This window comes from Salarias fasciatus, chromosome 17, assembly GCF_902148845.1.
Source record: "Salarias fasciatus chromosome 17, fSalaFa1.1, whole genome shotgun sequence".
Lineage (NCBI taxonomy): Eukaryota > Metazoa > Chordata > Actinopteri > Blenniiformes > Blenniidae > Salarias > Salarias fasciatus.
Window position 1 is genome coordinate 19,592,151 of NC_043761.1, and position 12,967 is coordinate 19,605,117.

At 44.9% G+C, this 12,967-nt stretch overlaps 1 pseudogene; it reads left to right on the forward strand.

Moving 5' to 3' along the window:
* Positions 1-2,098: 2,098 nt before the first annotated feature.
* LOC115404745 (uncharacterized) lies at positions 2,099-2,240 on the forward strand (annotated as a pseudogene).
* Positions 2,241-12,967: the final 10,727 nt, after the last annotated feature.

Below are 12,967 nucleotides of genomic sequence, written 5' to 3' on the forward strand. Positions count from 1 at the left end.
CCTCTCCCAGGGACGGACAGCTTTGGCAACAGCTAGCATGAGACAATAAGAAGTAAAGCCTAGGACGATGTGGATGATGCTTTTTTTTGTTTTGTTTTGTTTTTTGTTTTTGATTCCCTATTCCTAACCCTAACTCTAATCTTTGAAAGACTTGTGTTGTTATTTTTTTTGGTCCTCATCTCCAATGAGTTCTATGCTTGGGGAATTTCTTAATGCACACTGTCCTGGGACAGCTCCTTTGTCTTCAGCATAGTGGCAAAGGAACAGTAAACATTAACTTTTAAAATAAAGCATTTCATCATTTACTGGCTGATCCATGTCACATGTACAGGTAATTCATCACAGGTGATTTTCATTTGTGATTTCCCATGAGTGCACCATTATGTTTTTCCATACTGATTTACAGCAAACTGTGCCTAAATCAACAAGTTTGTCTATTCTTCCCTTCATTGTTTATTACATTGGTGTTGTTTACTCTTTTGCGTCAAAGGTAAGATCTCTTTCAAAAATTGTTGTTCCCTTTGATTTGTATTGGTTATTCCACATTATGTTCTGAAAATTCAGAGGTGTCCATATTGTGATATATTTAAGCTTTTCTGGGAGAATGATTTTACAGACCTGCGCGCACTGCTAAACAAAGTCGGAGGGAAGATAAGCAATGTCAATGTCATACCTTGCATCCTTCATTGACATGTCCTTCCATGATCAATTTCATATTTTTCACATCCATTCCACTTCCAGAGCCCCTCTCAATACCCATGGTGTCACTGAAGACAAAAGGATAAAAGGTCCCAGGCTTTTCTGTCTGGATTTTATAACTTCTGTACTGCAAGTTAAATAAAAAGAAAAATTGATCAAACTGTTAGCGTGTGCTGAAGATGAAGACATTTCAAATGTTCAGTTTCTCCATTTCACACTCTGTTAATTTTTTGCTATAAAAAAGTAGCTGTCCTGACTTTGAGTTGAACACTGGAGAAAGTCTTGAAAAATGTTTTTCTCTGTCTTTCTTTAGATGTTAGACAGGATTCACGTTATGACAAGTTCTTCATACTTCCTTAGTGAAGATGCCATCATAGCTGGTGTCTGCCAAAGCTCGAGCTGCAATTCTTCCTCGCAGAGCGCTGTCAACAGAGTTGATGAAGCTGGACTTCCCAGAGCCTGATGGTCCATGCAGCAGAATCCTGAGATGTTTGGCTTCTGATTGAGGTTTATAGTCCTTCACATACTTATAGTCTTCCGTTTCATTTCTGTTTAAAAAGGAGATTGAATAGGATGAAGTATAAGCCTCTTCAAAACCTACAAATTCTTCTGGTTGTTGAAGTATGGCAGAAGTTACACTCCACCATGAATACTTACCCCCATGGTACGTCTCTCCATGGTTCATCAAGAACTGTCAAGACAAGCACATCTGCATTAATCACATTTTCTACTAATATTGTGTAATGAGCACTGGCATTACATCCTGATAGGATTTTAGAACATTGTGTGAAAAATCTAAATTGACTTACGAGGAGATTTGAACATACCCTTGGCAGAGGAAATATTTACTTTCATGAAAAACATAGGTAAAATAATTAGACAACACATTAATGACAAACCTTTCAACAATTTGAATTAACTTGTTTCTCATCTTAGGATGAACCACTGAAACATAATGCTTACATTTTAACATTTAGGATGAAGTTCAATTATTTTGAAAGGTTTGCACAAACAAAAGCTTATCTTTATCAATGTTCACAACATTTATCACATTTCAATAAAATGTACCGATATAAACCAGTCTTACCTTTAGTAAACTCACAATGAATAAAGTTGCCAAATAAAAACCACAAATTGTATTTAGGAAGTAAATCCGAGGTCCAATAATGTGAAGCTGTTGCTGTCTGGTTACATGTGAAGTCAATGCTCAGTGCAAACACAGAACAAATACCTGGTGTGTAAAAAGACTGTTAATGATTTAAGTTTATTTCAGGTTATACAATGTAAAAGAATTGCTCTGTCCTATCAGAGTGTATAAATGAAGGGTGTGTATGGAAGCAAAGTTCATCTTATCACTGAGCTATCGCTGAGAGAATAGAAGACCAGCATTTGCTGAAACTTACTTACCTGGCAGGTGCTTCACCCAGAGCCAGACTCAGTCATTGCACTGAGGTTGTGCTGACCCCTGTGAACTCCCCAAATGTGGAAATATGGACTGCATAATTTCTGCTGTTGGGGCACTGTGTTCGCAAACTCCCCTGATTTGACCCTTCATCCCTACCCTATCCTTGACCTTTATTATGTGAGGTGAAAGCACTAACCACTGCAGCACCGTGTGGTGAAAATGTCCAAAAAATACTACTGCTAAACTAAACTAGGTAGCTAATATTGTCCACAATATAAAGATAATGGCTATTTTATTCAAGGATGTATTTATTTATAAAGGATCTCTTGAATCTACCACAGTTATAACAGAATAACAGAATCGAGAAACGTTCTCATCACAGAACTGGCTATCTCACCGGACCAAGACGGGCCAAGGAGGGTCAAGACCTCCTCAGTGAAGCATGAAATGTGCTGCTGTTGCTGTTGTCAACAGCCAGCAACCCATCACAGTCGTACAAGCTGCCACCGCCATCATCGATGTCCAGGACCCCCCTGGAGAAGGGGCAAGGTGAGCCTAAGGTGGGCTATAGGCTGGGGAACAGCTGGCTGACAGACTGTGTAATCACCACCTGGCCCTGACGCAGCATGATGACGATAGCATGGCCAGTGGTGAAGGTCCATGGTCTGCTGTGGTCTCTGCTCCTCCCGTGTCCTCTGGCATGTTCATTGCTCCATCCATTGACTTCGTGGGTTCCTCTCTGCTGCCAGACACCACAACGGCACATCAGCTGACCAGATCCTGACCTTGTCGCTCTACCGCGGTCTTGGAGAGAGATGATCCCGCCGCGGTCCTGTAGCCGGATTGTTCATGGACCTGTGAGCTCTGTGATGTAAACAGACCACAGAGTAAAGGGGAGCAGAGCACCAAGTCTGGCCTAAGGGTGGTTGCTACAATTTCAGGTGGTAAGATCAGTTGTTGCTATATATCGACCAGCATCATGCAGTCTTGGGCCTCACCGAGCTGTCTAGTTTCTGGTTTGGTGGGGGGATATTTGGGCTTTTTCTTTCCGTCTCGGATGAGTGATTGTGCTTTGATGGGACTGGTTGTTGTAAGGGGCGCGGAGTTACCCCTCATGCACACTGGATCTGGTCCGGCTGTGTTCCGGCTCCAGTCCGACTCCGGTCCGGTACACCGCAGCACTGTGATTAACACCGCCTGCGGTGTCTTTGCAGTCCGCTGGAGAAGGTTGCCAGATCTGTCGTTATCTCCCGTAGACAATATGAAACCCATTTTACACAATAGAAAGCAGCCTAAACCGCCATCTCGATTGAAAATGCAAGTTAAAATCTTATTTGTATGATAAAAAATACGTCATAAACACATAATCATTTCATCAACCTGTCCGACTTGTTCAAAAAAGACACTTCAAAAAAGATGGTGGACAAGCTGACTTTATAATAACACTGGCGATGGATGAAAAAATATAGCTGAAATGAGCGATTTTGCAGAGATTATGTCCCACGCTGAAGCTCCCTTGTCGTGGCCCCTGCTACATCGGTTGGATCTAAATAACTTCTGAAGGACTCCGAGCTGCACGATGTTTGTCTGAGTCAGTATATGAGCATGCACACACCTAGAAATAAGGTTCAGGTGTCAAAAAACCGGAGTTGCCCTTTAATATCATCCAAACACCACAAGAATCAAGTTTAAGCTGCACCTTTGGAGTAAGTAAAAGGACAGAACCAGAATGTTTGCAGTTGTGCTTGAAAATTGTGATGTGGTTACAATCACAGGAGTTCATGTGCAATCGTGAAATTGTCACTGAGCGGCATGTTTGGAATTTTGTAGTGTTAAAGAAATACAACAGCACAAAAAACTTCACCTCCATCCAGTTTCGAGCATTGATCCTGACGGTGTGTCTCCAGTGCTGCAGTAAAAAGGTCAATGCAGTGTCTAGTATATTATTTTCCGTTAGCCATGCGAGGTCAGGAGGAGGCAAAATCGGGACAAAAAGAGCCCGATTGTCTTTATGTGTGTGGCCTGCTTTATATGTTGTTACTGGAACTGTGTCAATGATTTCATGACTAAGGTCACTGTCTGTTCTGACTTAATTAAAAGCTAAGACAGAAAAAGTATTATCAGTACTATTTATTTGAGCAATATAACTGCAGAAACATTTTTATTTTGACATCATAAATTGCATTATAATTGATCAAAAACATCAGAAGTGCAAAACATCAAAACTAAGTGCACATATACCAATTTTATTTCCATCCATCCATTTTCTACCGCTTATCCGGGGCCGGGTTGCGGGGGCAGCAGTCTCAGCAGGGATGCCCAGACTTCCCTGTCCCCAGACACTTCCTCCAGCTCCTCTGGGAGGATCCCAAGGCGTTCCCAGGCCAGCCGGGAGACATAGTCTCTCCAGCGTGTCCTGGGTCTTCCCCGGGGTCTCCTCCCAGTGGGACATGCCCGGAACACCTCCCTAGGGAGGCATCCAGAAGGCATCCTAAACAGATGTCCGAGCCACCTCAGCTGGTTCCTCTCGATGTGGAGGAGTAGCGGCTCTACTCCGAGCTCCTCCCTGGTGACTGAGCTCCTCACCCTATCTCTAAGGGAGCGCCCAGCCACCCTACGGAGGAAGCTCATTTCGGCTGCTTGTATCCGGGATCTTGTCCTTTCGGTCATGACCCAAAGCTCATGACCATAGGTGAGGGTGGGAACGTAGATTGACCGGTAAATCGAGAGCTTCGCCTTTCGGCTCAGCTCCTTCTTCACCACGACGGACCGATACAACGACTGCATCACTGCAGCCGCTGCACCGATCCGCCTGTCAATCTCACGCTCCATCCGTCCCCCACTCGTGAACAAGACCCCAAGATACTTGAACTCCTCCACTTGGGCTAGGGTCTCTCCACCAACCTGGAGGGGGCAAGCCACCTTCCTCCGGTCGCGGACCATGGCCTCGGATTTGGAGGTGCTGATCCTCATCCCTGCCGCTTCACACTCGGCTGCGAACCGCCCCAGTGCATGCTGTAGGTCCGGGTTCAATGAAGCCAACAGGACAACATCATCTGCAAAAAGCAGAGATGAAATCCTGTGGTTCCCGAACCGGACCCCCTCCGGCCCCTGGCTGCACCTAGAAATTCTGTCCATGAAAATTATGAACAGAACTGGTGACAAAGGGCAGCCTTGCCGGAGTCCAACATGCACCGGGAACAGGTCCGACTTACTGCCGGCAATGCGGACCAGACTCCTACTCCGGTCATACAAAGACCGGACGGCCCTTAACAAGGGGCCCCGGACTCCGTATTCCCGGAGCACCCCCCACAAGACACCACGAGGGACACGGTCGAATGCCTTCTCCAAATCCACAAAACACATGTGGACTGGTTGGGAAAACTCCCACGAACCCTCGAGCACCCTATGGAGGGTATAGAGCTGGTCCACTGTTCCACAACCAGGACGAAAACCGCATTGTTCCTCCTGGATCCGAGGTTCGACTATTGGTCGGATCCTCCTCTCCAGTACCCTGGAATAGACTTTCCCGGGGAGGCTGAGGAGTGTAATCCCCCTATAGTTGGAGCACACCCTCCGGTCCCCCTTTTTAAACAGGGGGACCGCCACCCCGGTCTGCCAATCCAGAGGCACCATCCCCGACCGCCACGCGATGTTGCAGAGACGTGTCAACCAAGACAGTCCCTGCACATCCAGAGACTTAAGGTACTCAGACCGAATCTCGTCCACCCCCGGTGCCTTGCCACCGAGGAGCTTGCCAACCACCTCAGTGACTTCAGCTTGGGTGATGGACGAGTCCACCTCTGAGACCTCAGCCTCTGCTTCCTCCACGGAAGACGTGGCGACGGGATTGAGGAGGTCCTCAAAGTATTCCTTCCACCGTCCAACAATATCCCCAGTTGAGGTCAGCAGCTCCCCACCTCCACTGTAAACAGTGTTGGCGGAGACCTGCTTTCCCCTCCTGAGGCGCCGGACGGTTTGCCAGAATTACTTCGAGGCCGACCGATAGTCCTCCTCCATGGCCTCCCCGAACTCCTCCCAGACCCGAGTTTTTGCCTCCACAACTGCTCGGGCTGCAGTTCGCTTGGCCTGCCGGTACCCGTCAGCTGCTTCGGGAGTCCCATGAGCCAGCAAGGCTCGATAGGACTCCTTCTTCAGCTTGACGGCAGCCCTTACTTCCGGTGTCCACCACCGGGTTCGGGGGTTGCCGCCACGACAGGCACCGGAGACCTTACGACCACAGCTCCGAGCAGCTGCTTCGACAATGAAGGTGGAGAACATGGTCCACTCGGACTCAATGTCCACAGGCTCCCTCGGGACATGAGAGAAGCTCTCCCGGAGGTGGGAGTTGAAAGCCATGCTGACAGAGGGTTCCGCCAGACGTTCCCAGCAGACCCTCACAACACGTTTGGGTCTGCCAAGTCTGTCCGGTTTCCTCCTCCGCCAGCGAATCCAACTCACCACCAGGTGGTGATCGGTCGACAGCTCTGCCCCTCTCTTCACCCGAGTGTCCAAAACACGCGGCCGGAGGTCAGATGACACGACAACAAAGTCGATCATCGACCTCCGACCTAGGGTGTCCTGGTGCCAAGTGCACTTATGGACACCCCTGTGCTCGAACATGGTGTTCGTTATGGACAAACTGTGACTAGCACAGAAGTCCAATAACAGAACACCACTCGGGTTCAGATCGGGGAGGCCGTGCGATCCAATCACCCCCTTCCAGGTCTCACTGTCGCTGCCCACGTGGGCGTTGAAGTCCCCCAGTAGAACAATGGAGTCCCCAGTCGGAGCACTGTCCAGCACCCCTCCCAGGGACTCCAAGAAGGCCGGGTACTCTGCACTGCTGTTCGGCCCATAAGCCGAGACAACAGTGAGGCACCTATCCCCGACCCGAAGGCGTAGGGATGCAACCCTCTTGTTCACTGGGGTGAACTCCAACACATGGCGGCTGAGCTGTGGGGCTATAAGCAAACCCACACCAGCCCGCCGCCTCTCACCGCGGGAAACGCCAGAGAAGTGGAGAGTCCAGCCCTTCTCGAGAGGTTGGGTTCCAGAGCCCAGGCTATGTGTGGAGGTGACCCTGACTATATCTAGCCGGTACCTCTCAACCTCCCTCACAAGCTCAGGCTCCTTCCCCGCCAACGAGGTGACATTCCATGTCCCTAGAGCCAGTCTCTGTGTCCGGGGATCGGGTCGCCGGGCACCCTGCCGTCGGCTGCCACCCAATCCACAATTTTATTTCATTAACAAAAATAAGACAGAATGTTTATCTGTTTTCTAGCACGATTTTCAGTTCTCAAAGATAAGACGGGGTTTCCTTGGTGTAATTTGGAGGTGCGGTGTGGACAGGTTTCACATGCCGCTCAGGTTTCACAGGCTGCTCAGTTGGCTCACGTTGCCTGGTGGCCCTTGTAGGCGCGATGTCATTCAGGAAGTCTTCTCCATAGTGAATGATCGTTCTCATTGTGTTCAGTATCAGAGTGTCAGTGTCCTCATCTAACTCAGTTTCTATGCTGTAGTTCTTTACTGGGAAGATGCAGTTCATGGGAAACCCCAGATTCGCACTCAGATATTCCACCTATAAGTTTCAACAAAAAGAAAAAAAAAAAGATTGAAGATAAATCTTAAATTTTTTTCCTCTGAGATTAACCTACTTTTCAGCATTCAGTAATAGTGCAGTCTTCAAAAGCTGACTACTTACATGCTCTTTCAGGTTTATGCTCTTGTAGACATACCTGATATCTCTTTTGACCTCAGGATATTCTTCATCGATTTTGGTGATAATAGCTATTTGAGTTATCCCTGCGAGGAAAGAGCAAAAAGCCCAATTCAGTCAGTTCTGCATTTAGGGCAGTGTTCAAAATGACAACCACACTTCAAATGGTATGAAACTCCAACTTTTTGCATCATGTGACATGAATATGATAGAATCATGGGGGACATACTGTATTTTTTTTACATCACACTGAATAAAGACTGAATAAAATGCAGTGGGGGGGGGGTCCACCACCCTGAACACCTGGCCACTCTGTAGCAGGGCCACTAATCAAAGAAAGACAACCAAGCACACTCACATTCACACCTAGGGGCAATTTAAGGTCACTCAGGGCCAATCCCAATTCTACCCCTTTCCCCTACCCCTCAGCCCTACCCCTATGATATGTGCGTTCACAAGGCTTAAAGCTAGGGTTGGCCATCTTGGAAAACTAGCGTTAGCATGTAGCATCTCCCCAAGGCTCCACCTAGCTAGATCCGCCCAGCTCCCACCCCATTGGAGGAGCTTCCGTTGGGAGCGGAGACGTGGAGACATTCACGGTGCGTGAGGTGCGCGCGGCACTTCCGCATCCAGTGCGTTCCTGGCGTAACCTGTCCTCAGAGCTTCGTTTCTTCATTTTTCTTTATTTGCACAACGTCAAGGTATGGCGCGCTGAACGGTGAGTGAACCCCCAAACATTCGTCTCCGCCGTTCTGCAATGACGCTCCGTCCTTCTACGCGCGCACTGAACCAGGGTCAGTGCACGCGTACATGTATGTGCAGGGGGCAGGTCGAACGGCGAAGGGATTTGATTGGTTTAAAAAAGGTGTCCCCTCAAGACTATTGGTTGCTGTTTGTCCCATTTTACTCCTGCTGTAGATAGCGGATATTTTCCAAACTACTTTAACAACACGCTATGAATTGCTTCAAATCGCCAACCCTAGCTTTAAGGGCTATCCCAATTCCACTTTTTGAATAGGGGTAGGGGAGAGGGGGAGGGCTATTTCACCCCTTTCAGAGAAGTCTGCATCAATGCTCCCTATTCTCAATATGGGTAGGCGGAGTTTTGCAGTGGCCTAAAAAAAAACATGGCGCAACTTCTAATTCAGTTTCAAGGTGAAAATGAAGAAAAGTTTTTGAAATCAAAATACAGCACCAAGACACAATGGGAGTTACATTATTCGTCTAAGCTATAATATGTCAGTAATAAAATGTGGAAATTGTGTTAAAATTGTGTTCTCGCCACCCCGGCGGTATTGTGTCTGTCTCCTTCAAGCTCGGGTCCTCTACCAGAGGCCTGGGAGCTTGAGGGTTCTGCAGGATCTTAGCTGTTCCTAGGATTGCGCTCTTTTGAACAGAGATCTCAGATGTTGTTCCTGGTATCTGCTGGAGCCATCCTCCCAGCATGGGGGTTACTGCTCCCATTGTCCCGATCACTACTGGTATCACTGTTGTCTTCACGCCTCACACTCGAGCATGAGCACGAGAAGCTGGAGAAATACCAGGGGTCGAGGGAAGATATATACACACATATATATATATATATATATATATATATATATATATATATATATATATATATATATATATATATAAATCGATCGGTTAATGAACCATTTACTTTGATTCTTGCTGTAGGTTGTTGATATAATGCCTTTATGATCTTTATTGATTTTTCTACAAAGCCAAATCATTCAATAGTTAGATAGAGGAAGTCCCACTCCACCCTGTCGAAGGCCTTCTCTGCGTCTCAGCTAACAAGGGCTGCGCTCGTCCTGTTATCCGTATTTAACTTTTCAAGTATATGCAAAGTTCTTCTGATGTTATCCTGTGTCTGTCTCCCTGGCATGAAACCACATTGGTCTTCATCAATCAAATCGGTGACAAACAGTTCAAGTCTCTTTGCAATAATTGAGGTGAACAGTTTATAGTCCATGTTCAAAATGGATATACGCCTATAATTTGTACATTCATTTTTATTTTTCCCTTCTTTTGGAATCAAGAATACAATTGCTTCATACCATGATGGTGGGATTTGTCCTTCCCTAATAGTGTAGTTTAAAGACTTTAAAAGAATTGGACCCAGTTTGTCACGGAATAATTGATACCATTCTGCAGGAATCCTATCACTTCCTGGTGTTTTGTGGGTTTCATTCTACCCAATGCCTTATTTAGTTCTTCCATTGTAATCTCCCTTATAAAGTTTTTGTTCTGAATTTCCCAATAGATGGCAGGTCTAATGAGGAAAGGAAATTTCTCATAAACTGTCTGTCAGTTGTCTCATCTTGTGAATAAAGATTATGAAAGTAGTCTCTGAAAATGGCTTCTATTTTCTCCGGTTTAGTTTCCAGTTTTTGTGATACTGGGTTTCTGATATTATAGATTGCTGACTCAGATTGTTGCTTGCGCAATCTACGGGCAAGTAACTTTGTTGATGTTGGTCCTAATTCGTAGTAGCTTTGTTTAACATACCTTGCTTTTTTCTTTACTTCTTGATTCAGTAATTATTCTATTTGTGATTTAACTTCTGTCATTTTTCTTTTAATTGGCAATTCTTTTTTTATTTTAAATTTGTTCTCCAAGTCTTTCAAATTATCAATTAAATTTGTATATTTTTCTTTCTTAATTCTATTGAGTTGAGAGGTTTTTGCTATTAGCTTTAGGTTTTAGATTTAGAATCCGTGTATCATTCGTTCAATTGATATTCAATTTAGAATCAAAAAACAAAATATTGAAAAATGAGTCGTTTTTCCTTTTTTCGTTTTTAAAATGAAAACAAATAAATGAAAATTGGTTCGTTTTTCAATATCCTGTTTGTTAAGACAGATCAAATAAAGGAAAGTTGAAATACGGCCACAGAGCAGACTTTTATGTGATTTTTCAATTTCTTCGATCTCCGTGACCCGGAAGTTCTATCGTCTGTGTTTTGGTTTTTGCCGGCGGGAAACGTGGGCGGGTCACGTCAACCTGTAGTCCAGCACACACTACAGAAGGATCGGGCCGAATTTTGCCCCAATTTTCTCCTCCCTACCGAAGACAAGGTCCGGGAGTATGCTAATGAGTTCGGGTCCGATCTTTGTGTAGTGTTCGGGGGGTTCAGAGAGATTTTTTCCGGTCGGAGCCTCTCAGGAGGCGTCGGAAGGGGAGATCGTAGATAATGAACATGTTTAATATTTCTGATCGCAAATCCTGTGGAGTGTGGTGCTCTGAGAGGCGCTGATCAGCTCCGAGTAGAGCTGTCCACTCCCTCGAAATAAAGCTCCCTGATTGGCTGGTGCTGCTGCTTAAAAAAATCCCCTCTCAGCCGTCGTTAAACATGTTCATTATTTACGATCTCCCCTTCCGACGCCTCCCGAGAAGCTCCGACCGGAAAACATCTCTCTGAACCCCCCGAACACTACACGAAGTTCAGACCCGAGATCATTATCTTACTCCCGACAGTCGGACCTTGTCGGCTTCGGTCGGGAGGAGAAGATCGGGGCAAAATTCGGCCTGATCCTTCTGTAGTAGTGTATAGTAGTGTGTGCTGGCCTTAAACTGACCCACAGGGTCCCGTGACCCGCCCACCTTCCCACCGACAAAAACCAAAACACAGACGATAGAACTTCCGGGTCACGGAGATCGAAGAAATTGAAAAATCACATTAAAGTCTGCTCTGTGGCCGTATTTCAACTTTCCTTTATTTGATCTGTCTTAACAAACGGGATATTGAAAAACGAACCAATTTTCATTTATTTGTTTTCATTTTAAAAACGAAAAAAGGAAAAACGACTCATTTTTCAATATTTTGTTTTTTGATTCTAAATTGAATATCAATTGAACGAATGATACACGGATTATTTAGGTTTTTTTTATTTCTTTGAGCATTTGAACATTTTGGTTAAACCAACTCGTACAATCTAAAACAAATAAGATACAAAAAGTAGAAAAAAAGAAAATAAAACAAGAAAGAAGTCAAATTAAAGCCGCGAGCGGCGTCAAAAGGCCCTCGCCCGCTGCTTACCGGACCCGCCCCGTTTCATTCTGGCGATCGTACATCAAAATTTCATCCAAATATTTACAAGTATTGCCGTTTGGAATTTGGTTTTGAACGTCCAGTTAGACTTTGTGTGTTTCGAACGTCCATTCAGACTTTATGTGGCTTTAGAACACCCAGTCAGACTTTTGAGTGGACCTTTTTGTGAATGAGCAGCTTCTCGCCAAACAGCCACGCTCCTCTCCAGTTTATCTCCCCGTACAGTGAACTCCAGTAAAAGTTGGCTGCCAGTTGATTTGAGGGTTGAATTACATTCCTGATAAATTTATTTGAGCAGACTTTGGTTGTTCTGTCTATGTTATGGATGAATAATTTGGCATCATTTTTCTGAGTAAGAGGTGGAATTGGAAACCTTTCAGGAGCTGCAGCATTTCTATTGGTATTGCGTTGGAAATTGTAATATATTCTGTTTGTGAGATTGTGGGATGATATTTGTTCATAAATTGGTTGTATGGTAAGATTTGTCCTTGTTCATCGATTCACTGATTGACCCATATTGCTCCTTGATCAAACCAAGATTTGTAAAATATTGTTTTGTTTCTGTGCTGTATATGTTGGTTGTTCTATATGTAGCAGCTGGTTAGCGAGAAGCCGCATTTGTAGATCAGCCCCGAGGAGAGCAATGCCTGTTTATGGAAGTTTGATAATGTATGTTTGTCAATTTTATAATTACATTTAAGTAAAAAATTGAATTCCACATTTTAATATTTTCTCTTATGAGGCCACATAACCAATTCATTTTGAAGATATTATTCATATCATTAATAGATATAGATAGATAGATACTTCATTAATCTCCAACGAGAAATTCACAGTTCCAGCAGCATGAAAGGTAAGAAAAAAAAAAAAAAAACCCAAAACATGAGAGCCTGCAAGTTACAAATCAGATTATAAAAAGCAAAAATCATCATCCCTGGGTGGATTCTAACCACCAACCTTTCAGTTGGCAGCCAAACACACTAACCACTTGCGCCACAGAGACCACATACAAATGTGTCCTTGTTATGAGTTAATTTCATACTCTTCTGTTCACATGTGGTTGGAATACTCTTTTTCTATGACTGTAATA